A 26,409-nucleotide genomic window follows, 5' to 3' on the forward strand; every position below is an offset into this window, starting at 1 on the left:
GACAGGAACTTCACAAGGAGAGTAACAGAACCAGAAATTTGAACACAGGGGTCTTCCCAGAGAATCATTCTCCAACCAAGTACCAGGCATGGAGATATCCTAGAACCCCTGCAGAGATGTAGCCCATGGCAGTTTAGTGTCCAAGAGGGTTACATAGTAATGGGAAGAGGGACTACCTCTGACATGATCTGATAGGCTTCTCTTTGATCATCTCCCGCTGAGGAGGGAGCAGCCTTACCAGGCCACAGAAGATGACAATGGAGTCACTCCTGATGAGATCTGGTAGACTAAGATCAGAAGGAAGGAGAGGAGGACCTCCCCTATCAGTGCACTTTGGGAGGGGCATGCGTGAAGAAGGGGGTGGCAGGGTGGGATTAATAGGGGAGGAGGGAGGGGCATATGGGGAGACACAAAGTGAATAAAATGTAATTAAATAAAAAAAAAAAACATATCCTTAGCAGGGTGGGGCATTTGTAGGCATTCCCATATACTTTCTAGACAGATTTTCTTATCAGGAAACAGTCTGACTTGTTATCTTCCTTGTGGGATGTGTGGCTCCTTACAAAATCTGGGGTCACTCAGAGCAGGGGGTGGCTTGTAGAATCCTGCTGAGAAAAAGGTAGTCTACTCCCATAGACAGTGCACAAACAAATGGCTATCTGGAGACAATATATTTCAACTTTATCTAGCAAAGCTCCATAAACTCCTAATAATAATTCATTTAAAAACTATTTATTTTACTTTTTTTTCTTTATCCATGCATGCACATGATATGAAGTTCCTAAAAAAGCAATAAAAATATTGTACTGGAAAAAAAAATAATGACTTGAGTATTATACCAGAATGCACATAGAGTCAGATACAGTAGTATGTTTCTATGATCCAGTGCTCCTGTGGTAAGATGGGAAATAGAAGCAGAAGACTGCCTGGAAGTTTTTTTTTGTCTACAGCAGGAAGCAGAGGTTGAGAGTGAGAAGCAAAGTGAGCTATAATACCTCAAAACTTATCCCTGTGATGTACTTCCTCCAATAAGACTATACCTCATAATCATTTTATGATCTTCCCAAATGGCATAACAAACAGGGGACCACATGTTCCAATATTATGATCTTATGGGAGGTATTTCTTATTCAAACTATAGCCATCTTTCTCTCTCCCTCCCTCCCTCCCTCCCTCCTCTCTCTCTCTCTCTCTCTCTCTCTCTCTCACACACACACACACACACACCATACAGTTGCATGTACACAAAGCACTCATGCACATATGCACTCAAACACACATGAATGCACATAAGCATACTTACACACAAGCACACACACAGTGTCTCTTCCCCATGCTTTCCCCATGCGTCTTCTGCCCTTGAACCATGAGAGCAGCCCTGTTAGTGACCTTGCATGGAGTGATGCACTTGTTCTTCTTGCCTCCTGAAAAACTCTGTCACCGCCGTGCTATCTTTCCACATGACCTGTCCCTATTTGCTATTAACACATTTCATTTTAAGACAAGCAGCACAATGCAATGGACTGCCAGTTGAGGTTCCGGGTTCTCACTGTGCAGTTGGGCCAACTTGACTGCCCTTACACTTTCTGTTGGCACCATTCAGGCAAAGGGGACATGCCAACCTAAGCATCACGGTTTCATTATAAGAACATAAAATAAACAGTCAATATTTCTTTCCTTAGAACATTACAATACTATTAAATTTGCTTTTTTAAAAATATACTAAACACATGAATTTTCATGGAAGTTACAACTAGTTCCAAAAAGAAAAATATCTAATAATCAGACTAGTAGAGGCAAACTGATATCTGCACAAATGCCTGCTAATAAGAGTTAGGAGACAGAAAATACATTCATTTTTTTGTTTGTTTGTTTGGAGTTTTTGTTTGTAAATAAGTAATCTTCCACAGTATCTCTGCTATAATGTTTTTCAGTTATTATGTGTTATAAAAACGTACAGGAAAATATTAACTAGTCTTTATATGAGCTCATGACAATTCTTGTTCATAGGACAAAGAGGTAAATATGTTCATATCTGTATGCTGAGTTAAGTACTTAACTTTCACAGGTGTATGTACTTTGGTTTTGAAGTTAATTTTCATGACAGTGTACTTTAATTTTTAGAAAGGGTCTTTCTATAAACACTCAGGCTACTCTTGAATTTGAGATACTGCTGCCTCAGCCTCTTGAGTGCAAAGCTTATTGCTGTGAACCATTACACTTTTCTGTGCACTCTGAGGACATGTGACATAGTTTGACAGGTAGAGAAAAGCTTCCCAAAGCAGTGACATTTGACATACCCACTCACCGGTGAGTAGAAGGTCCAATGACATGAAGAAGGGTGTCCCACTTTTCTGTGCACAGAATACTGAAGCATAGGAAAGACTTGGATTCACTTTTTCTTTCAACCAGTTATCTATGTACAATTCTCTAACATAGAAGGAAATGTTTCTTGTATATATCGCAACACATCGAAGGAGATATACAGCTTTAATGAGACATCTACTTCACAACACTTCCTCTCAGGGCTCAGGGATGATTGTATATGAGGGAAGGTGAAAGATTTTCAGAGCCAGAGGCAGTGGAGAATTACAAGGAAACTGTGTTTTCTGAACCCAGCAAGGGAGCTGCACAGATATATTCAGAGAAGCTGAAACAGCATGCGCAAGACCTGTACAAGTTCAAACCAGACAGAATCCCAGCATGGAGATGGGAGAGAGACACAAAGTCTCACCTTTAGCTGAAAAGTCATTGGCAATTGATAGTTGCTGTGAGAGGAACCATCAGTTTTCCTTAATGATGTGACTCCTGGTGGGTTTACCCTTCTCCAGTGAAGGCCACATACTCATGTGGATATTGGCAGCACAAAATGGACATAATGGTCTACAAAATTAAAGATGTGTACATAGCTGTGTGGATTAAAAGGTGGGGTAAGCATAGGAACAGTGAAAGTAAGGGTGAACATAATCAGAGGCTCAATGTGCTGCTCTTGCAAATTTTGTTTCTAGCACTCATGTTGGGTAGCTCACAAAATCCTGTAAGTCCAGTTTCAGAGGATTCAACAACCACTTCTGGCCTCTGTCAGTGCTTGCATTCTTAACAACACACGCACACACACATACACTCACACACGAGCACATAGACATGCACTTTTCAAAAATTAAAACAAATTTTAAACTAACAAATAGTAAATTTAAATGAACTATTTAAATACAGCACAGGTTTGGAAAGTAGGACTGACAGAAAGCAAAATGTTCCCTTGTGTACTGGGAAAGTTACCTTGCTTGTAGCATGTGTTCAGAGATCAACTGGTGCTGTTAGTCCATTTGTCTATTAGCATCTACTGTGTTTGTCTGTTACACTCAGGACTCATATTTGCTATGTCAACACTGTTGCATAAACTGGGCTGCAGAAAAAGTGATGACAGATCTCAACACAAGGACATATATGCAGAAACATTGAAGAGACACAAAGAAGAAACTTATATCAGACAAGGGAAATCACAGTGGGTTTCTACAGGAAATGAGACTTGAAAGAGCCTTAGGGAATTTAGTGACATTGTTCACCCTGTAATGTCTGACATGCCTCCCACCTAAGCTAAAGAGATGTGCGGTGGCCACAGGATGTGAAGACATCAGGAGTCTCTTTCAGAGCTCTATATAATTTCAGTCAGGTTCTCAGAGAAGGGTCAGTATTGTTCTTTTAGAGATGATTTGCTGAGGGCCAGAGAGGTCAAGAGACTTGATAGGGGCCATAGAGCTAATTAGCTCCTTCCTAGAGCCTGGTTCTTGCCTCCTGATGTCACAGTATGAGTCAAGAGCCACACTGCAGCAAATGTGAAAAGGCTGTCACATAAAGACATGTATTTTAGGGATGCATTCTCATCTAAGAATATTTTTGAAGTCTTTGTGCTGCTAAGTGTGCCTGGAAATAGATTCACTTCTGTGTCCTCATGTATTCTCAGAAGGCAAGCAAGTGACCCCTCCTGGCCTGCTCACAGGGAATAGGAATGCGTCAGTGCCAAGCACCTTTCTCACCTGTGGGGTCATTCAGTAGAGAACTCTGAGACTGAAATCAAGGTTGGAAGAATTTTCTGAGAAGCTATAAATCGGACAAGTTGTATGTTTTGACTTGTTGCATTCTTCCGCTATTTTTTTCTCTACCACATGTTAGCACAGCAGATGCATAGAGGACAGTGGAGGGTCATTTTTCCTTCTATCTACTCACACAGAAGCTACGAAGACAGTATTAATTTTGTTAGCTGTCCTTTCAAAATAGTGTGTGTTAGTGTGTGTGTGTGTGTGTGTGTGTTCAGGTGTGTTATATCCCAAATGATATATCAATGGAAGTAAAAAGGCACAGTTTAGGCTGTGTGAGTGAATCAGTCTAGAAAGCATTTGAACCTAAGTTCTACCCCCCAGAACCCATGTGAAAAAACAAAAACAAACAAACAAACAAAAAGAAAACAAAACAAATGTGGCAGGTTTTAACAGTGCTGAGGAAGTAGACAGAAGCAGATCTGTGGTTCACTGGGCAGCCAGATAAACTGAATTGGTGAGTTTCAGGGCCCAGAGGGAGATATTATCTCAGAAGGAAAAGAGAGAGAACTCCTGAGGGAAAAAAAATTAAGTTCATGTCTATCTTCCACACATTTTCACACACATGCATAATCACCTGATATAACAGTCAGTACTTACTGAACTACCATGTCATGTGACCCTTTGAGAAAGATCAAGGTTCCTAACCTAGCAATATCTCCTAAGTTTGGTAAGAAGACAAAACAAAGCCTTACCAGTCAGCAAAGGTTTAGCAGCTTGATCAGTCCTGGCTACCCTTACTGCCATGGTCCTTTAATGTTTACTTGCCTGTCTTTTCTCCAGCAATATAGAACACAGCAGTTATCCAAATACCCCTGGAGTGTGAAAATTTTAACACATACAAAGTAGCTCTATACTTCCTGAGTTTGTGGACGAAAATATGTGCCTGTTTGTAGGCAAGACAATCCTGAGAAAAAAACAGTGTTGAAACTCAGTAATTGTAAATTAGAGGCACAAAGTAGATGGATGAGAGGTTTTATGTGTGAATTATAATAAAGAATGGTGCTGTCAATGTTTCTTAACAATAGAGACAATTTGTATAAGACAGAGTATTTCCAGAGCATCAGAAGCCTTGGAGCTTTGGCAGGGCTAGAAAAACAGTGCATAAACTTCAAACGGGAATCAGATCATATGATGGGAAAGTAGTCAAAGTAAAGTTTTTACTATGAAATCATGATGATTTAAGCCCAATTTAAGCCCAGACTCTATTTTACAAATCTGGTGTCATGTGCAATTATAATCCCAGCATTAGGAAGCAAGAAGAGGTTAATCCATAGAGCTTTTTGTCCAGCCAGCCAACTATGTACTTAACAAGTTTTGGGCCCTCAAAGGGGCTTGATATAAAAAATAAGGTGGATCATGCCTGAACAATAATAACTGATATGGACATCTAGATTCTACACACACGTATATGTCTGTACACACACACACACACACACACACACACACACACACACACACAGAAACCCAATAAGGCAATTACTGAGAATGAAGCCACATATTTAAAGAGCTATTTGTTAGCACTCTTTTATGCAGCTGTACAAGTCTCATGACCCATATCCATTGAAGATTCACAAGTCATAGATCATAGGTTTTTGGAGATTCCTGAAAGAAACACCAACTAACTACAAGGAGACTGGAACTTCAGTCGATCAACATGGTTACTTCTTAGAAAAGTCAGACTTCAGGGGACAAGGTTATCTACCTTCCTGTGTCTGTGTTTCTCTCTGAATGTGTGAATGTATATGTGCTGTGTGCATAAACAATCAAATATGTGTTCAGACACAAATATTTGCCACTCACTGTCCATCTTTGTTCTGACCCAGTTTCCCACTGACATGGAGCTCACCAAGGTGGCTGACTAGTGAGCTCCAGGGTATAGCTGTCTCTGCTTCTGCAGCACTGAGATTCCAAGTGCGTGTCACCATGCCTGTCTAATTTTTTTAATGTAAAATCTAGAGACCAAATTCAGGTTATTTTAATGGCAAGATCAACTTTTCATTAACTGAGTTCTCTCTCCAGCCCTTTTCTTAGTTATGCTAAGTAGACACAGATGTTTTAATAACAGAACTTTCAAACTCAACAGGGATTTTAGCAATGCATAGAAATAGCAGTAAAAATCCCCATAGGTAACACTCCAAACCTACCAGGTCTCTGAGTGGGAATCAGTTACCATGACATTCATTCAAAACATGTATCCCTGTCTCTTCAATATCAATTAATGAGATACATCAACTTAAAAACATCTCCATCTTCGCTAGCTACTACCTTAGCATCTGAGTTAGACATTCTAGGTTATGAAAGACAACTTCCTCTGGGAAGGCCAACACCTGCTTTGAGAGCTGAGAGGTGTCATTTTAAGTGAACAGTACGTTTTTCTAACTTGGAGGCTAACCTGTGAATACCCACCTTGTGAGATCTCCTTCCCCAAAGTTCTGTTAATGCAGAACTCACTCAGTACTGTATCTGAATACAGTGTACACTGTAAATGCTAGTATGAGTTATGCATGTGTCTGATTGCCCATTGATTTGCTCATTTGAATAATGATTTTTTGTTAACTATTATAGGTGCTAGTGATACCTCAGTTCATTGAAACAGATAATTCTAGTTCTCATTGACAGGAAAAAAAATAAAATGCTCAATTAAAATGTGAAATGTGCAGTGGAAGTACATGCTTTTAATCCCAGAACTCAGGAAGCAGAAGCAGACAGACCTCTCTGAGTTTAAAGTCAGCCACTGGTTCACTCTTCCAGGACAGCAAGAGCTACACAAAGAAACCCTGTCTGGGGGAAAGAAAAAAAGGAAAATGAGTCTAGTAAAGTATGTGCATTATAAGCATAAAAAATCAGATTTCAGTCTCCCAGTCCCAAGTGTGGGGAGGAAGCTGAATATAGTGGCTCATACTTAAAATTCCAGTGCTGGTGAGCCAGAGATAAGCGGTCCCTGGATCCATTGCCTAAACTGCCTAACCTTTTTAGCACTTCCCAGGACTTTGAGAGACCCTGTCTCAAGAAAAAAGTTGGACTGCATCTGAAGAAGGAGAGACAAGGTTGTCTTCTGGCCTCCAACTGCATATGCACAGGTATATATCAGCAACTGAACACTTACAAATGAACTTGCACACACGAATATACAAATACTAGAGGTAATCAATATAAATTATAATTCTAAAGGACTGTGTTAGAGAAGGGAGAGTGATGGCATGCATTAAATGTAGAGTAGGTAGAGATTTTAAAAAGGTATCCAGTGAGTGATATGCCCCCCCAACAAAAAACAAAAATAAAAACAAAACAAACAAACAAAAAAAACCCTATGTGTTAAGACATTTATGGGAGAGAGCATGACTGAAGCACCCAAGAACAAACAGCACAGCTTTTTTTTATTTTATTAATTACACTTTATTAACTTTGTATATCCCCATAAGCACTTCCCTCCTCCCCTCCTGGTTCCACCCTCCCTCCCCCTAATTCACGCATGCCCCTCCCCAAGTACACTGATGGGGGAGGTCCTCCTCTCCTTCCTTCTGATCTTAGTCTATCAGATCACATCAGGAGTAGCTGCACTGTCATCTTCTGTGGCCTGGTAAGGCTGCTTCCCCCCAGGGGGAGGTGATCAAAGAGCAGGCCAATCAGATTATGTCAGAGGCAGTCCCTCTTCCCATTACTATGTAACCCACTTGGACACTGAACTGCCATGGGCTACATCTGTGCATGGGTTCTAGGTTATCTCCATGCCTGGTACTTGGTTGGAGTATGTGTCTCTGGGAAGACCCTGTGTTCAAATTTTCTGGTTCTGTTGCTCTCTTTGTAGGGTTCCTGTCCTCTTCATATCTTACTATTTCCCACTTCTTACGTAAGATTCGATGCACTCTGCCCAACAGTTGACCATAAGTCTCAGCGTCTGCTTTGATAATCTGCAGGGCAGTCTTTCAGAGGCCCTCTGTGGCAGGTTCCTAGGTTGTTTCCTGTTTTCTTCTGATGATGATGACCATCCTCTTTGCCTTTCGGATGGGAATTGAATGTTTTAGTCAGGGTTCTCTTGATTAGTTTACAAAACTAAAGTCCAAGAGGATCAAAGAACTCAACATAAAACCTGACACATTAAATCCGTTAGAAGAAAAAATGGGGAAGAGCCTTGAACTCAGTGGCACAAGAGACAACTTCCTGAACAGAATACCAACAGCACAGACTCTAAGAGCAACAATAAATAAATGGGACCTCATGAAACTGAAAAGCTTCTGTAAAGCAAAGGACACTGTTGTCAGAACAAAATGACAGCCTACAGACTGGGAAAGAATCTTCACCAACCCTTTATCTGACAGATGGCTAATACCCAGTATACATAAGGAACTAAAGAAGCTGAAAAGCAGCAAACCAAGTAATCCAAGTAAATAAAATGGGAAACAGAGCTAAACAGAGAACTCTCTGTAGAGGAATATCGAATGGCAGAGAAACACTTAAAGAAATGTTCAACATCATTAGCCATTAGGGAAATGCAAACCAAAACGACCCTGAGACTTCACCTTTCACCCATCAGAATGGCCAAGAGGAAAAACTCAAGTGACAACACATGCTGGAGAGGTTGTGGAGAAAGAGGACCCCTTTTCCACTGCTGGTGGGAATGTAACCTTGTACAACCACTCTGGAAATCAATCTGGCGCTTTCTCAGACACCTAGGAATAGCGCTTCCTCAAGATCCAGTTATACCACTCCTAGATATATATCCAAAAGAGGCTCAAGTACACAAAAAGGACATTTGCTCAACCATGTTTGTAGCAGCTTTATTTGTAATAGGCAGAAGCTGGAAACAGCCCAGATGCCCCTCAACTGAAGAATGGATGCAGAACTTGTGGTACATCTATATAATGGAGTATTACTCAGCAATGAAAAACGAGGAAATCATGAAATTTGCAAGTAAATGGTGGGACCTGGAAAGGATCAGACTGAGTGAGCTGTCCCAGAAGCAGAAAAACACAAATTGTATATATTCACACATATAGACATATAACATAGGATAAACCTACTAAAATCTGTGCATCCAAACAGTTCAGATTTAAGAGAGAGCATATGTGTAAGATCCTGGGTGGATTTGGTTCAACATTATGAAAAACAGCTGAGGAATTGTCACATCAGGTACAGAGGGGTCCAGAGAAAAAGAAAAAGCAATGACAGCCCTCAAAACTACAGTTTAATTATCAAGGAAGAGTTAGTAGGACTTAGTGCAAAAATGACAAAGCTTGACAGCTGACATTTTTTAAATAAGGCAGTTCCAGCTGCTTTGTGGAAGCAGACTACAGAAGAGCAACAACTGCTAATGAAGCCCAGGGCAACCTTGTGAAGGACTGAATAGCTTAGATGCTGTCTGCATCACACATACATTAGATTTATGAACAGTATAAATAAAGACTGAATATCTATGGCCTATCTCATCATATAAATGATGCTACCTGTCTGTGTCTGCTGAGGACGATGGTCAGAAGTTCTGTATCCTTCCATAGCTTTCTGTTTCCTGAGAATATGGTCAATTCCATACAGCCAGGCTACATCTATAATCATCCTGAATCTCCAGCTGGTTCCAAAATAACCAATGGGCATTTAGCCAATGGTTCATAAATACTAAAATAGGAAAGAAGCTACTTTTATTACCTTTATTCTCTGTGGCACCACACTTTAGATCCCAGTAGTCATTAATTCGGTTAAGGTTTGAAGACTTTTATTATTAAAAACTCAAGGCTCAGATCTGTCTACATCCTCTAAAATTGGCCTTGACCTCTAACATATAATATATGGGAAGTTATTACTAAAATGCTTTCCAGTTATATAGAATTATAACTTTTAATGTGAAGCCTTAGGAATCTGTGGTAATAATGCACACTAAAATTTTAGGACTATTCCAGAGCAAAAGGCAATGCCAAGTGACTCAGCTAAGGAAACAGGAGCTTCTGCAAGGGTCACTATAATTGTACTCTATTATTGCTAAAGTTTTAGTCATTACTTTATTAATACTTAGGTATGTTAATTCATAGAATAAATCTCCATAGAGTCCTTTGCCTCACTACTAGAAAACTGTGGCCATTTATAGAGTTTAAATTGCTTAGAAATTTTCTCTGAATTGAAACAGTTTCCTCCAACATGAATAAAGGAGGCTCCTTAAGACTCAAGAAATAATCATCTCACAAGTCTCTGGAAGTTCTTAAATCTTACAAGACTCACAAAAGTCTCTCCTCAAAATTACATAAGTAAAAAAAAGAGGAAAATACTTCAGACACACTGAGCTGTTTCTGAGTCATCCAGGGAGCTTCGAGGATGTGGATTTTGTGGGTTGCCACTTATGCTTTGGTGTTTTGTTTTGTTTGTTTTTCAGAATTATAGGTGATTTTGGGTCACTCATGTTCCTGTGAGTAATCTCTTACATAGCTTCTGTAAGAAACCTGAGTATACTCACTTATTCACCAAACCAGACTTGAATGGAATCATTCATTTGGTCAGACCTCAATGTCCTACCTCAGGTAAACTGACATTTGATTATACCTTCTCCAGAAAAAAAATCACAGAAAATTTGAACACAGAGAACTTCCCAGAGACTCATACTCCAACCAAGGACTATTCATGGAGATAAACTAGAATCCCTGCACAGATGTAGCCCCTGGCAGTTCATTGTCCAAGTGGGTTACATAGTAATGGGAAGAGGGACTGCCTCTGACATAATCTGATTGGCCTGCTCTTTGATCACCTCCTCCTGAGGGGGGAGCAGTCTTACTAGGCCACAGTAGAGGACAATGCAGCCACTTTTGATGTGAACTGATAGACTAAGATCAGAAAGGAGAGGAGGACCTCCCCTATCAGTGGACTTGGGGAGTGGCATGCATGCAGAAAGGGGAGGGAGGGTGGGATCGGGAGGAAAGGAGGGAGGAGCTTATGAGGGGATATAAAATGAATAAAGTGTAATTAATAAAATAAAATAAAAAAATCCTAAAATAAAAAAATAAAAAAATAAAAAAAATCACAGTATTCTAGTTTGTCCTTTAATAAAGAAGGATAATATATACTAGACCAATTGAGAAGATTTCATTCATAAACACAACATCTCTATTTACAGATAAGAAAGAGTAACCTGCTTAACATTATGTTTTACTATGTGAAATAAAGTCACCCAAAAGAAAATCTGTTCTTCATGCCACTGCAATATTTAATAAAGTATAATAGTTTTATTTAAAACAAGAAACAGAAATTTCTGACTATCAAGTCAAGAATATTCATAATCTTTTTTTGAAAATATCAGAATTAAAGACTAACTTTTGTGAAAAGAGAATTCTCAATAAAGAAACAGAAAATAATAATTACCTAAATAAAAGAAAAATAGAGAGACTATATTTATCTCTGTTGCTAAGACTGTCTTATTAATCATTTCATGCCTGCCTCCCACCACACTTCCTCACTGTTTGAATTAGAAAAATAAGCATTTTTCCCCAGCTTTCTTCAGCTCTATAAACAACTCAGATAGTTTTGATAAAGTTCCTAGTGGAATGAGGATTTTTGTATTAATCTCGTGTGTAGCAGTCTGAGCACAGTTTGGCCTCTGCTTCTGGAGTTCAATCAGACACTAATAAGTCTGTGTGTTTAACAGGCCAGACTTCCATTATTCACTGAGAAATAGTTCTACAATTTGTTTCCTAAGTGACACCACTTACAGTTGAAGCTCTGAGGTCACCAATAGCAAATATGTTGTCTCTTAAAGAACATAATACATTTCAGCAAAAAGAGATATGCCATATTAGATACCGATGTTTGATTGTGTTTACCATGATGCTACTAATTGTACTGTATAATTGAGACACTCACCAGTGAATCTAGGTAGCACAGAGCACACCAGTGAAGCACTGCCGGCCTCACGTTCCTTTATGCCTAACTCTTACCATGGGAGTCAATAAGTGCATATACCATCGCCAAACCATTTCCTACTTCCACACAGCTGTGAGCTGTCATTGAGAAATCTATAAACTTACTATACCACCCAGTCTCAGTAATCTTGCTGTGTCCAAAACATTCTGCTGGAGACTGGGAATGCCATGTGAAATATAATTCTTAGCAATATAAAATTATGAGAGGACACAAGGAGTAGACAACATCATTTATGGTGTGTTTTGGTTCATTACTGAGGTTAGAGACCGAGCTTCAGAGTGTGAGAGCTGGCAGATGCTTCACGATTGCTCACACACCCTTCTTCTGCCATTCTTGCTGGAAATACACAGAAGGCAAACTTGTGTGACAGATGTGGTGAGGGCTCCCCACTGTGCTAAACGTCAACCTAGGAAGTGAGTCTAGAAGATCTCTACCTAGTGCTCTCTACCTAGAGAGAGATGGCCCTCGAAAGTAAAAAATAGACACTTGTCACTGACTCCAGAAAGTTGAGGCCTGTGAGGATAGCAGCTTTGGAGCAGAAACATAGTACCTCCACCATTCTGTACTTTGGATTCTGAATTTATGAACTTGTCTAGATTGGTGCTGATGGTCGATGAAATTTACTAAGATTTCTTGAGGTAGCTGTGGTGTGGTCCAGAAGGTGAGGCTATGACAGGACTCCTTTCTTTCTGTTTATTTTTTTCTTCTTTAAGGATGAGGTGGGATGTTTACCTGGCCATGCACTCCTTGCCATGATGTGTAACCATGTCCAATGTGCAACATTGTCCTAGCCCAAAGCAACAGGCCTGACAGCTCTCAGACTGAAACCTTTGAGCCAAGTAAACTTTATCTTTCTAACTTGCTTTCCTCAAGCGCTTGATGAGTGGTAGATAGCAAACTAACACACTCCTCAATCTTCACTCCTTATTGAAATACAATAAGATATACAATCAAGGACATTAATATATGAAACAGAAAGAATGGTTCTGTGAAAATTTACCATTCATGATGCTGAGAACTAGGAAAGGCAATCTATTCATATTGCAAGTGAAGATTATCCATCTATGACCCTCATCAACTTCCATTAGGAGAGACCTCAAGGCATTCTCTGACTAGCTCCTTAGAGGCAGCCATCCAGGGACCAATCAGTCAGCATTATGCCTGTGACAGAACTCCGAGTAAGTTATTTATTTCTGTCAAGCCATTTGCTGGTACAGGTTTACTAAGCATATAAAATGATCTCATTTTTCTGCTTCCTGACTGAATATGCAATCTGCCACGGTGAACTATACTCTCAAACTGTGATCCATTGGATTCAATGATCTCATTGGATGTTGTAGTGCTTAATTGTCTCCTTGTTGTAAAAATGTATCCAATAAAAGCAATGTTTAGAAGAAGGGTTTGGGCTTAAGTGATGACTTCATGGTTATGAGCACTTGCTGTGCTTACAGAAGAACACAGTTCAGTTCCTCAAACCCACATCAGGAAGCTCACAACCATTGGTAATTGCAGCTCTAGAGGATTGGGTGCCCTCTCTGACCTTGATGGGCATCAACATAGACACAGTAACACAGACACACAGACACACACACACACAGACACACACACACACATGCATACACAGAGGCACACAGACAAAAACTAAGTAAATAAACAAATAAATTCCACAAAACTGAAAACTATAATATACAAATTAAAAACTAATAAGACCAAAAGAAATGCCCAGACAAAGCAATATGGAACAAAATGTGTACAAAACAATATTCAGTTTCTTTTGTACTAGCCAGCTACTACTCGGCATGGGATCTACCCTGAAGTGTAGTTTATATGCTCAGTGAGGCTTCACTGGAGAAAACTAATTTTTCTTTGCAAGTGGTTGTTGCTTAGCCATTATCAGGGAAGCTTCTTCTCACACTACATGGGACTTATCAACACAGAGACACAGGACTGCACAAAGTTCAGAGAGTGAGACATTTGTGAGCATGCAGTACAAGTGGATGGCATCTTTATCAAACTCTCCCTTCTGTGCAGTCTGTGCAGAAGAGGAAGCAGAAAAAGTATAGAGCCAGGAGGGTTGGATGACTCAAAGGAAATAGTGTCTTCCCGACACATTGGGATTGACATGTGAATGCGCACTAACAATGCAAAGGCATGCATAGGGCTTGCACAGGTTCCTGTCATGGGAGGGACCCTACTGAGAAGGGAAGTAGACACAGGCTGCCACCCTTAACCGGGAAAGTAAATCTTTCATAGGGGTGCATTTTGGATCACAGTTTGAGAGTACAGTTCACCATGGCAGATTACATGTTCAGGAAGAGAGAAAGCTTCTTCCAATTTTTTTTTTCATTCAGTATTCAGTGAGGCAACAGCAATAGGAGCAGAACAATTCAGCCACCTGGCCTAACTCATAGTCCAGGATACTGGCAGTTTTCCCCTGTCCAACAAATGGGTAATACAGTAACCTAGACATCTGTGAAATTCTTCTCAACAATTTAATTTTGGTCTAGGTTTTTTGTTTGTTTGTTTTTGCTTTCATCAAAACAAATGACCAGAGAAATATATATCCATGTCATGACACCTATACATGTGTATTTCTAGGGATTTTTTAATATTAATACATATTGGTCATGAAAGAATTCTACTAGGCTTAGCAAACTAACATGATTTGATGGGGATATCTTTTCATTGTCCTTTCTCTCAACTGCAAATGTCCCCAACCCAGGAAAGGGCTATTTTTATTTATCCTCAGCTTCCTAGTTCCTACTATTTTTGTCATAAGAGAATGCAGAGTGCAAAAAAGGCAACATCAAGATTAGCATGTAAAAGAAGCCAATTGGGAGAGATACACTAGAAGCCCTTCCCACCAGGGCTTCCAGTCTTAAAAGCATCCTGCCCCCAAAATTTAAAAAAAAAAAAATACTTGGCAGCATGCAAATGTGGGTAGAAGCTTGTTGGGGCTTTGGGATTGAGAACCACACCTGTAGGAGTCTCGCTGTCAAGTCAGACATCCTAATTTCACTGCTTTCCTGTTTCTAAAAGTTTCATTCCCGTCTGCTCCCTGACTTACTCTGACTTCTGAGTAAGTTAATTGTGAGCAGACTCAGATGCTTGAACTAGCCCTGTTTAAGGTACGCAGCACTCATACCTCATTTCATGCTCCAGTGGAGATGCATGTTAATGAAATGGAGAGAAGGATTTTGTCCTGGAAGACAAGAAGAAAGGCCCTATGTGCCTAACTGTTACCTGTAAGAAACGTTAAATTAATCTGTGTTCATGGTAAAAATTCAAATCTGTTTTCTCCCCAACCTTGTCAGATTGTTATACATATGTTTTAAGTTTCCTGCCCCAAACCCAGTAATGCTTTTGTGTGCAAAAAGTCTTCCTATATTTTCACTCAACAGATTGGAGTGTGTAAGACTTTCTTCTCTTCATTTCTGCTGTACTATTTCTTTTTTTTAAATTTATATGTTTTGTTAATTATTATAGTTTATATACTTCGTATCTCACTTGTAATCCCTCTCTAGTACCCTTGCAATACAACCTGCAGTCCCTCAGTCCTTCATTACCTCCCATGTCCCTCCCAAAATCTACTGATAAGGGAGGTCCTCCTCCACTTCCATTTGACCCTAGCCTATCAGATCTCATAGTTGTCTTCCTCTGTGGCCTGGTAAGGTTGCTCCTCCCTCAGGGGAAGGTGCTCAAAGAACTAGCCACTAGCCACTGAGCTCAGGTCAGAGACAGTCCCTGTTCCCATTACTAGGGAACCCACTTGGAGACTGAGCTGCTATGGGCTACATCTGTGTAGGGGTTCTAGGTTATCTCCATGCATGGTCCTTGGTTGGAGTATCAGTCTCAGAAAAGACCCTTTTGCCCAGACCTTCTGGTTCTCTTGCTCTCTTGTGGAGGTCCTACCCCTTCCAGGTCTTTCTATCCTGCCCTTTTTTCATAAGATTCCCTGCACTCTGCCTGCTTTGGCTATTATTCTCAACATTTGCTCTGGTACCCTTCAGGGTAGTCTTTCAGAGGCCCTCTGTGGTAGGCTCCAGTCCTGTTCCCATTTTCTCCCTCTTCTGATGCCCATCCAGTTTGCCTTTCTGAGTGAGGATTGGGCATCTTACCCAGGATCCTCCTTCTTGCTTAACTTCTTTAGGTGTACAGATTTTAGTATGTTTATCCTATTTTAAATGTCTAATATAAACATATAAGTGAGTATAAACCCTGTGTGTCTTTCTGCTTCTGGGATACCTCACTGTTTTCCAGTTTTTACAATTTGCCTGCAAGTTTCATGCTTTCTTTCTTTCTTTTGTTTTAATTGCTGAGTAATATTTTGTTGTGTAAATGTACCACGATTTCTGTATCCATTACTGAAATAAGGGACCTCTGAGTTGTTTCGAGGTTCTGGCTATTACAAATAAAGCTGCTACTAAGATGGTTGAACAAATGTCCTTGTTGTATTCTTGAGCATATTTTGCAGATATGTCTAGGAGTGGTATAGCTGGATTTTGAGGAAGCACTATTCCTAATTGAGACAGCACCAGATTGATTTCCAAATCAATCTGTTGTACAAGTTTACATTCCCACCAGCAAGGGTGGAGGTTTCCCCTTTCTTCACATCCTCTCCAGTATACATTAACACTTGAGTTTTTGATCTCAGCTATTCTGACGGGTGTAAAGTGAAATCTCAGGGTTGTGTTGATTTGCATTTTCCTGATGAGTAAGGTCATTGAGGATTTCTTTAAGTATTTTTTGTTTGTTTGTTTGTTTGTTTGCCATTTGATATTCCTCTACCGAGAATTCTCTGTTTAACTCCACACCCATTTTTTTTTTAATTGGATTAATTGATTTGTTGCTTCTTTTAACTTCTTGAGTTCTTTATATATTCTGGATAGTAGACTTCTGTCAACTGTACGCTTGGTGAAGATCCTTTCCCAGTCTGTAGGCTGTCATTTTGTTCTGACAACAGTGTCCTTTGCTTTACAGAAGCTTGTCAGTTTCATGAGGTCCCATTTATTGATTGTTGGTTTTAGAGCCTAAGATGTTGGTGTTCTCTTCAGGAAGTTGTCTCCTAGGTCAATAAGTTCAAGACTCTTCCCCACTTTTTCTTCCAACAGATTTAGTGTGTCTGATTTTATGTTGAGATCTCTGATCCACTTGGACTTTCATTTTGTGCAGGGTGGTAAATATGGAACTATTTGCATTTTTCTACATGTAAACATCCAGTTAGACCAGCATCATTTGTTGGCGATACTGTCTTTTTCCGTTATGATTTTGGTATCTTTGTCAAAAATCAAGTATCTGTAGGTGTGTGGATTTATTTGAGTCTTCTATTTGATTCCATTGATCCACCATTCTGTCCCTATGCCAAAACTGCAATTTTTACTGCTTTTGCTGTATAGTAGAGCTTGAGATCAATGATGGAGATACCTTCATATGATCTGCTGTTGTACAGGATTGTTTTAGCAATTCTGAGTATTTTGTTTTTCCATATTAAATTGAGAATTGTTCTTTCAAGTTCTGTAGAGAATCGTATTGGTATTTTGATAGGCACTAATTCTTTTTTTTTTTTTTCATGTTTTAAAACTTTATTAAGTTTTTGCTTATTTTATATTTTATCTTAGGAAATATGTATTTTTTTTTCAATGCAGTTTATTCAGAAACCTTGAACAATCCTCGGACCCTGGGGAAAGCCAGCCCACAGCTTAAATAGCCTCTGGGTAGCCAACCCAGGCGTGCCACGGGGGCAATGCAGATAGGTCCACATACATGGAAGCAAGCCAGATCCTCAGCCTTAGCCAAATGTGGAATTGTTCGAGATAGAGAGCACTCACCATCGGGAAGGTGGAAGGCGGAAACCAGCTCCATCTTTAAGGCATAGCATTCCGCAGCTCTCTACAGTTCCCCCTTTTTGTTTTAGATGCATCAGGCAAGAGTAGAGGTCTGATCTCTGATATTAGAAATAAATTGGGACTTTGTACCGATGTTCATTTAGGTGTCATCCACCCAAAGAGCATCAGACCCGTCTGATACCTTTTTCTCAGAGGCGGGACCTGGGGCATCAACCCGCATGCAACCAGACATGCTCTTCTCTGGGTCCAAAGCTGCTGACCCTGAGTGCAGTGCTTAGCCTCGCATCCTGAGTGTAACATTTTAGCTTTTTATGGTATCCAACCATGCTTGGGGAGAATGCCCTGCTTCAATGGCTGTAAAGGCCTGAATGATCAAGGCTGCATCACACTGTTGTGAGACTCTAATCTTGCATATATACCACAGGCAAACCAAGGAGACCAACACCAGAAGGCCTGCTAACGCTCCCATGCCCGCCCATTCCTTCAGATGATTCATGGCTGCAGCAATCCATGGTGATAATCCTGTGGCTAGTCCTGCATCCACTCTGGTAGAATTTACTGTGACAATGGCCACTCTCAGCTGCTCCATCGTAGTATCGAATTCTCCAGTCCAATTACCTAAAATATAGCTCGACAATTGTTTAGACAGATTTTTGCCCAATGCTGGAATGCTAGTAAATTTAGGTATGCCCTGGTTACTCGCATGCCTCACTGCGTGCCTGTGCCCGTTGATGCCCCTCACGCTATGACTCTCTTCAGACAGAAAAGGGATTTTGGAACTACAGCCACCATTGTTACTACCATCTCATTGGCGGCTGTTGGAGCTACCACCGGGGCATTAGCCATGAGTCATACTGGGCAGACTGCTCAGACCCTGAACAATCATTTAGCCAATGTAGCTCATGCCTTAGTTGTACATAAAGGAATTAATGCTCAACTAAAAGGAAGCTTGATGGTGTTCAATCAGAGGATTGACCTCGTGCAGGAGCAAATTGATACGCTCAACTTGGCTGTCAATGAAAATATGCTGGACTTTGAGTCACTAGCATATAACATGAGAATTTTTCCTGTGCTGCAAATCTGTCTAAACAATTGTCGAGCTATATTTTAGGCACTAATTCTTTTAATCAGCTCACCAAGTAAGACTGTGAAGACAGACCCCAGCCCATCGGTTAAAGATACTGTCTCTACCTGGATTGGAATAAAAATCAAGTTTACTTCCTGTATCTTCATTTTACCTATTTCAGACACAGCCCCCTGATCAAAAGTAAAAGGTTTGTCTTGGTCTAGACACTTCAGGAAGAGGGATAGTTTCTTTCTGTGTGACCATGATTTTCTTTTTAACACAATGAACACCATGATGCATATTTATGGGGGGAAGGGCAGTGTACACATGTGACACATGCTTTTGAGTACGTGATCCACATACTCATGGGCACACATGCAGAGCTATTGTTTTCCTCCATTGCTCTTCACCTTGTTTCCTTGAGACAACAGCCTCTCAGCAGGAGCTCATTGTTTCAGGCAGAAGAAAGCCCCATAGGTGAGATCTCCCTGTCTGGTTACAGGCTCATCTTTCACATAGGTTTTGGTGACCAAACCCAGGTACTTGTGCTTTCAGATCTGTACCTCTCATTCACTGAGCCATGCCCTTGGCCTTGACCACTATTTCTTTTCTTTCTTTCTTTTTTTTTTTTTTTTTGAGGATTTTTTTTTTATTTTTTCTTTATTAATTACACTTTATTCACTTTGTATCCCCCCAGATGGTTCCCTCCCTCCTTCTGTCTGAATCTCTCCCTTCCTCCACCCTCTGCATGCATGCCCCTCCCCAAGTCCACTGATAGGGGAGGACTTCATTTCCTTCCTTCTGATCCTAGTCAATTAGGTCTCATCAGGAGTGGCTTCGTTGTCTTCTTCTGTGGCCTGGTAATGCTGCTTCCCCATCAGGGGAAGGTAATTAAAGAGCAGTCTCTGACATGAACTGATTGACCCCTATTTCTTACCTGTTCAGTTTTGACCCTGTGCTCACATGAGGATAAAACTGAATGGATGTAGAGTAGAAAAGATGAGATTGAAGAAAGGAGAGAGGCAGAAATGGTAGAAGTGTCAAATAAAATGAGAGACAGAGAAAGAATTTGGATTTAAGAGATAGAATATGCGTGTGACAATATGAGAACAGGAGAACAAGAACAAGACATAGAAAGAAACATACAGAGACTAACAGAGATAGAAATGGAGAGATTTCAATCCTAAAAGTCAGTCACTTTTGCAATTGTTCTGGCTGTGTTCTTTGAGAGTCCCGAAACTGAGTTTTCTAAGTCAAACTATGCAAGAAGCAGAAATTAACAACTGTAATGAAGCAGAGACATTCTGAGAAGCAGTGTGCATGGAATCACCACAGGAAAAAAAAATGAGCTCTGAGTTTTCATTACTGTCAGACTAATCCTTCACACTTAGGCTAGGAAAACACTAATCAGGTCCAGAGCACCCGTTCAGATTTTTTCCTTAAGAAAGCAAATTAGTCACCCATACAATATTAAATTTTGTCTTTATTATCCATAAAATGCTTTGCTTTCCACTCTGGGATAGATGTTTCTGAAATTAAACAGGATGACATAAAAAATATACCCAGATTTCTTGTAAATGAATGTCTTAATATGTTGTATATTGTCCTGCTTGTAAATGAACTTGGCCACAAGTATCAAAGTTCCTTCAATAGCAGATTCAGTGTTAGTGCTCAAAATAGAGACTTCCTTGTAATTAGTTATTTGCCATTATCTAGGAAAATTTTCTCTTTCTCTAGGTTTACTCACTTGCTATAAAAGGGAAGTAATGTAATTGTTCATCCTTTTGTTAACATAGGCCTGTGGGTGAATATGTGTGCTGGATATGCAGTTTAGGGTCTTAGTTAGACTCAGGGAAGGCTCAGGATAATGTCTCCACATCCCTGCAGCTAAACTAGGATCTAATTCTTAGAGTTTCAGTGAGAAACCTGGTGATTAAGAGGAAGCACCGATACTGAAGAACAGGAAGGATAGTGTGCTCCCTGAAATACAACTGGGAATGAAGGGCACTTTCCCACATCAGAGTATATTCTAATGGAAATCAGCAGACTTATGGATTTAGTGAAGCTTGGGTTTCACACTGCTGTGTAACCAGAGAGTGTGGGCAATTCCACATGCCAGGTGGAGAAAAGGGACCATCCTGAGTTGATGCTTAGTGTCCCTGTTCTGCTATAGCTTTTTATCTCAGGATAAGCCATCAACCTACACTATCTTAAAGTTGGGATTCCTTGGTCTGGTACCCATAACCAGTCACTGACCAACCGGAAGTATACACAGATAGACAGGTTCCAAGCAATGGTGATGGATATATCGGCAATCCACAGAGGAAGCAAGAAGGTAAGAGCTACAGAATCCTCACCTGGAGTTCCAGCCATCACTATATTCTTTCCTTCCCAGACTGCAAATGATCTTTTGCAGAGTGTGTAAGAACAAGGAACAGAAAGAGAGGCTCCTTGATGCAACTTCCATCCATGAGGTTACCACTCAAGATGTGGGAGGGATAGAAGAAGGGAGGAAGAGACAGAGAGACCTGGTTTCTGGTAAAGACACAAGCAGCTAGCAGATCTATAATATAAAAAGGAAACACAACTCATCTATAGTCAAATAGTTGTTTCAGTCCACCTAGACCTAAGAAATTAGAATTTAGAAAGGTTCATATTCTTCCTAGGGATCAGAAATTAGTAAATGGTGGCAATATCTATTATATCCCCTTTTTTATTCTTAGCTGTTATCTATGAGAGACAGAGTCTTCTCATTTCTAAATATCACACACACAGATATACTTATAACTTATAAGTTATAACTTATAACTGACAACCCTATGGACAGTCAAGAAATAGTGGTCCTATTGTAGGCAGTGAAATTAAAGGTATAGTATCACATACTCTCCTAATTTCACTAAAGCACCCAGTATCATTACATCATCTTCACTGTTCAACCCATGAACATGGTTGGCTGTCATGTGAAGAGCACTGGAAAATCTGGGTGAAGGCTAGACTGCTGCTAACTCTCATTTATTGCTGGTATCCCATTAATACAAGCATCACCTTTATCCATCTCCAGCTGCTTCTCAACCCACCTCTAGCTAATATATCACAGCTCCCAGCCCTCATGTTTTCTCCTTCTTAGAAGACAGCTACTTTCTAGCATTTTCCCAAGATTGTGAGGAGCTTTCTACACGAATCTTCTTCTCTAAACGATTCATATTCATATAATTCTCCCTTCCTCCTTCTTCCGTCTTCCCCTTCTCTGTATTTCATCAGTGTTCCCACCATTTTTAAAACATTTGTGTGTATACATATATGTGTGTTCTTGTGTGAACAAGCATGAGGGCACATATGCCATGGAGCATTTGTGGAAGTCAAAAGATAATATTGAGTATTAGTCCTTAGATTCTATCATGTTCAATACAAGGTCCCTTTTGTTTTGTCACTACATACATGCTCCCAGCTAGCTGGTCTATATGTTTCCAGTGATTTTCCTGTCTCAAATTGCTGTCTCTCCCAACAAGTATGGACAAGAGCTGCTGCACCTGACTGTGGCTGATTCAAACTAAGGTCATCGTGCTTGCATGACAAGAACTTTACACAATTAAGCCACAACTTCAGTCCACTTCATCTATTTTTAATTTTAATGTGTTAGGTGTCCCACAGGCCATGACACCTGCACTGATTAATTCAGATTCACCATTCAATGCTAAGTCCCTTTTGCTGTAATTGAAGGTACTTCTTTCCCCTAAGGCTAGACTTCAGGGCTCAAAGCAAGAGCTGCCTCTTTCTGAGCTTCCAGAATGCAGAGGCCAACCTTTCTTCTCAGGAAGCACCAAGGTTATTGTCATTTCCTGTACTGCTATTGGCTTCACTCACTCTTCATCTCTTTGAACAATGTGACAACTATCTATGTAAAACATGGGTTTTACCTCAAAGGGAGTGAAGAATAGTTCTTCTTAAGCGAAGTAAGAGTGACAACAGCCGGTTTCCAGATAACAGGTTCTATGTCTATATAATACTATAAAATATCTCCTACAGAATGAAATATTTGCTTGGCCTCACAGCCAGAGTAAATGACACACCTTGAGGTCACTAAAGATTGAGGGCTGCTACCCTACTGTGTCTAACCTGTCTGTCTAACTTTTAAGAGAACACGTAACAATCAATCTTACTTGCCTTGGCTTTCCCATGTAATCAGCTTTTATAACCTAAGCCAATGTATAGCTGTAATTTTAAATTATGAATTCTTCCATGCCCCTGATCCAGAACTATGTATGTGTATCATTTGATGAAATCAAATACAGATGTTGAAATCACTCTTCTAAAAATCTACCAGCAAAATGGAGCACAACATTTATAAATACTGATTGATAAAATGTGATGTTTGTAATATTGCCTGTTACGAAGGTCAGTTGATGCCCTTGTAAAGCTTTATTAAAAATTTTTGTAAAATATTCCACCCCTTTCTCATATGTTGCCTTCTGTGCTATTCAATAAAGACAAAACAAAGTCCTTTATTTGGGACAGACTCACACACACACACACACACACACACACACACACACACGACAGACAGAACAGGAATAGGGTCACAGGACAGCCTTCAGGCAGGCATAGATTCTCGTTCATGCAACACACAGAGGAAATAGGGAAAAGAGAATTCAAACCTGAATTCATTCTTGGTTAAATGACTCCAAAGGGAAGTGCATTCATTTCTTTCCTTAATGTGAACTAATACATTGTTGATGACTCAGACCAAATCGCTAATGTGTTTAATCAAAACAGTGTTGATTAAACTATCTAAGATAGTCTTTCATGATGTTTTGACGATTTTATAAGAACTGAGCAAGGAAAGTCATAAATCACAGATACATTAGCAGAAACATTAGGGATGCAGGTTATAGCAAATACGAAACCTCTTGTATCGCTTTCAATTGCTATGTGTGGCTATTCTTAACACTTGGTTTAATAGAAACTTGGTGTCTGTTAAGTTAATACATTCCAAATGGTTCACCTGGTAGTCACAAGGATTTTGAGTCAGACAGAGAAATTGAAATGAATGACTTTTGAAAGGCCTAAAACTATCTCAAGTTATATTTGGCTTTAGATTTGCAGCATTCTCACTCTCCATGATGTGTTTTAAAATATTGATTTAAAATTTTGCCTATGTGTGACTGTCTGCGTGTATGTGTTTGTACTACCTATTTGCCAGGTGCTCACTGGGAGTAGGAGAAAATGTCAGATCATCAGGAGAGAGAAGCCAGCTGCTCACATTGCATGCATAGGAAGAAATCTGTGAATAAACAGGAAGTGGGGCAGGATTATATAAAAATGGAAGCCATCTAGTATCAGAAGTGCAGGGTTGGAAGAATGCTGGAAACTCACAAAATAGAAGCTATGAGAAAAGCGGATTTTCCCATCTGCCATATGAATTGAGCTGCAGTAGGAGAGCTTTCAGAAGCCACTAGCACGGGCAACCATCAGAGGGTGTCATTATATCACATATTATGCTAGAGATGGTCTGGCCTAGAGTGACATTGTAGAAACACAGCATGGAGCAGATGCATGTGATTAGCACATACAAACAATGGCCAGTAGGCATGATTCTACTTTTACCATAACTTTATTTTATTACTTTTTTTTTCTTTTGAAAACAGATTCTTCTCTCTTGCAATACATCCCAACAATAGTTTCCCCTCTATCCACTCCTCCTGGTTTTACACCATCTTCCCTCTCCTTCAGACCAATTCCTACTGTTTCCTCTTCAGAAAATTACAGATCTTTAAGAACAATAGCTAAATAGGACAGATCAGGATAAAATAAGACCAGGCAAAGCCCTTCATATGGAAGAGAGGCAAGGCAAACCAATAGGAGGAAAGAGGTCACAAGAGCATGACAATGAGTCAGAGACACGTCTGCTCCTACTGTTAGTAGTATCACAAAACACCAAGCTAACAGTCATAGCATATTACAGAGGACTCACTGCAGCTCTGTGCTGGCCCTGTGCTTGGCTGTTCTGTCTCTGTGAGTCCATATGAGCCCTGCTTAGTTGATTCAGTGGGCCATATCCTCCTGGTGTCCTCCATTCCCTCTAATTCTTACAATCTTCTTCTTCAACCCCTTAAAAGGGTTCTCCAATATCCAAGAAGAGGGACATGATAAAGACCTCCAATTTAGATGCACTCTCCACATAATGTGTCACCTGCTGCCAGAGGAAGTCTCTCAGATAATGACTGGATAAGATACCATCTATGAGCATGGCATAATATCACTAGGAATCATTTTATTGGTTTGTTGTTGCTTTTGTTGTTGTATTTGGTTCCACTCTGTTTCTCTGAGCTATACAATCTCTGGCTCTTGGCCATGCAGACAGGGTTGGCCTTGGGCTCCCTCTCACAGAGGAAGACTCAAGTTAAATCGAATATTGATTGGCTACTCCTACAAGTGCTGTGTCAGCATTGGCCCAGTACATTTTATAAGCAGGGCAGATGGTAGGTCAAGGGTTTTGAGCTTTGGCTGGTATTCATGTTTCTCTTTCCATAGCCTGGAGTGTACTATCCCATGTCTAAGAGTATAGAGTGAAGTCTCCATGCAGCAGATCTACCTGTCTACATTCAATGAACTCTGTGGGGGTCAATGGCACCCCCACCCATGCTCCTGTCAGTTTTTATAGAGCAAACTTCTGTCCTAACATCTGCCTGGATTTTTGGAGGCATCTCCACACTACCTCCTCAAACAGTAAGCCAACAAAATGCAACCCAGTCCCACTCTATAGACCAGGCAGTCCTCAAAGTCAGAGATCTGTCTGCCTCTGCCTTTCTGGTGCTGAGATTAAAGCATGTGTCATGACTTGCTGGCATTTGAGCTATGTTTCAATATTCAGGGCCTTCTCTGGTGGGATGACTGGGCTTTGATGGAGACATATTGTCCTGACTACTATTGTGTTCTTATGCTGGCATCTAGTCATGTGTGTTTGTGGTGATTATAGTTCTACTTACTGATTTCTGGATTTGTCTTTGTTAGGTGTGTGTTATTACTGCTTGGTGTCTGAATATGCTCTGGATTTTTAAAGAGTTTGTTGGCTGTGTATTGGCTGTTTTACTGACCAGCTTGGCTGGTGTGTTCATGGGGAATGCTTGCTTACATGGCAAGCTGTGTGAAGTGGAAGCCAGGGGGAGATGGTCTGTTGAAGCTCTAGGGGTGAATCTGAGAATTGGGTCTGGTGGAACAGAGACAAGTAGAAAAGGTTTGTAGGCAGCCTAACTGGCAGTCTGACAGGTTTGACATGTGATTGAGCAGGGGATTTCCTGCTGAACTGGAGCTGGAACATAGTGATGGAAGAAGTGGCAGGGAGACTAGGGGAGGGTGTGTTGGATCCAAAGAATGCATGAAGAGGTTGAGAGGGCAGGGTATAGCTGATATTTTGTTGTAGCTCTAAGGACAACAATGAAAATTAGCTCTGGAGAAATGGAGAGAGTAGAGTATGTGCACAGCTACCTACCTGGTCTTC

The sequence above is a fragment of the Meriones unguiculatus genome, chromosome 18 (genome assembly GCF_030254825.1).
Source record: "Meriones unguiculatus strain TT.TT164.6M chromosome 18, Bangor_MerUng_6.1, whole genome shotgun sequence".
Lineage (NCBI taxonomy): Eukaryota > Metazoa > Chordata > Mammalia > Rodentia > Muridae > Meriones > Meriones unguiculatus.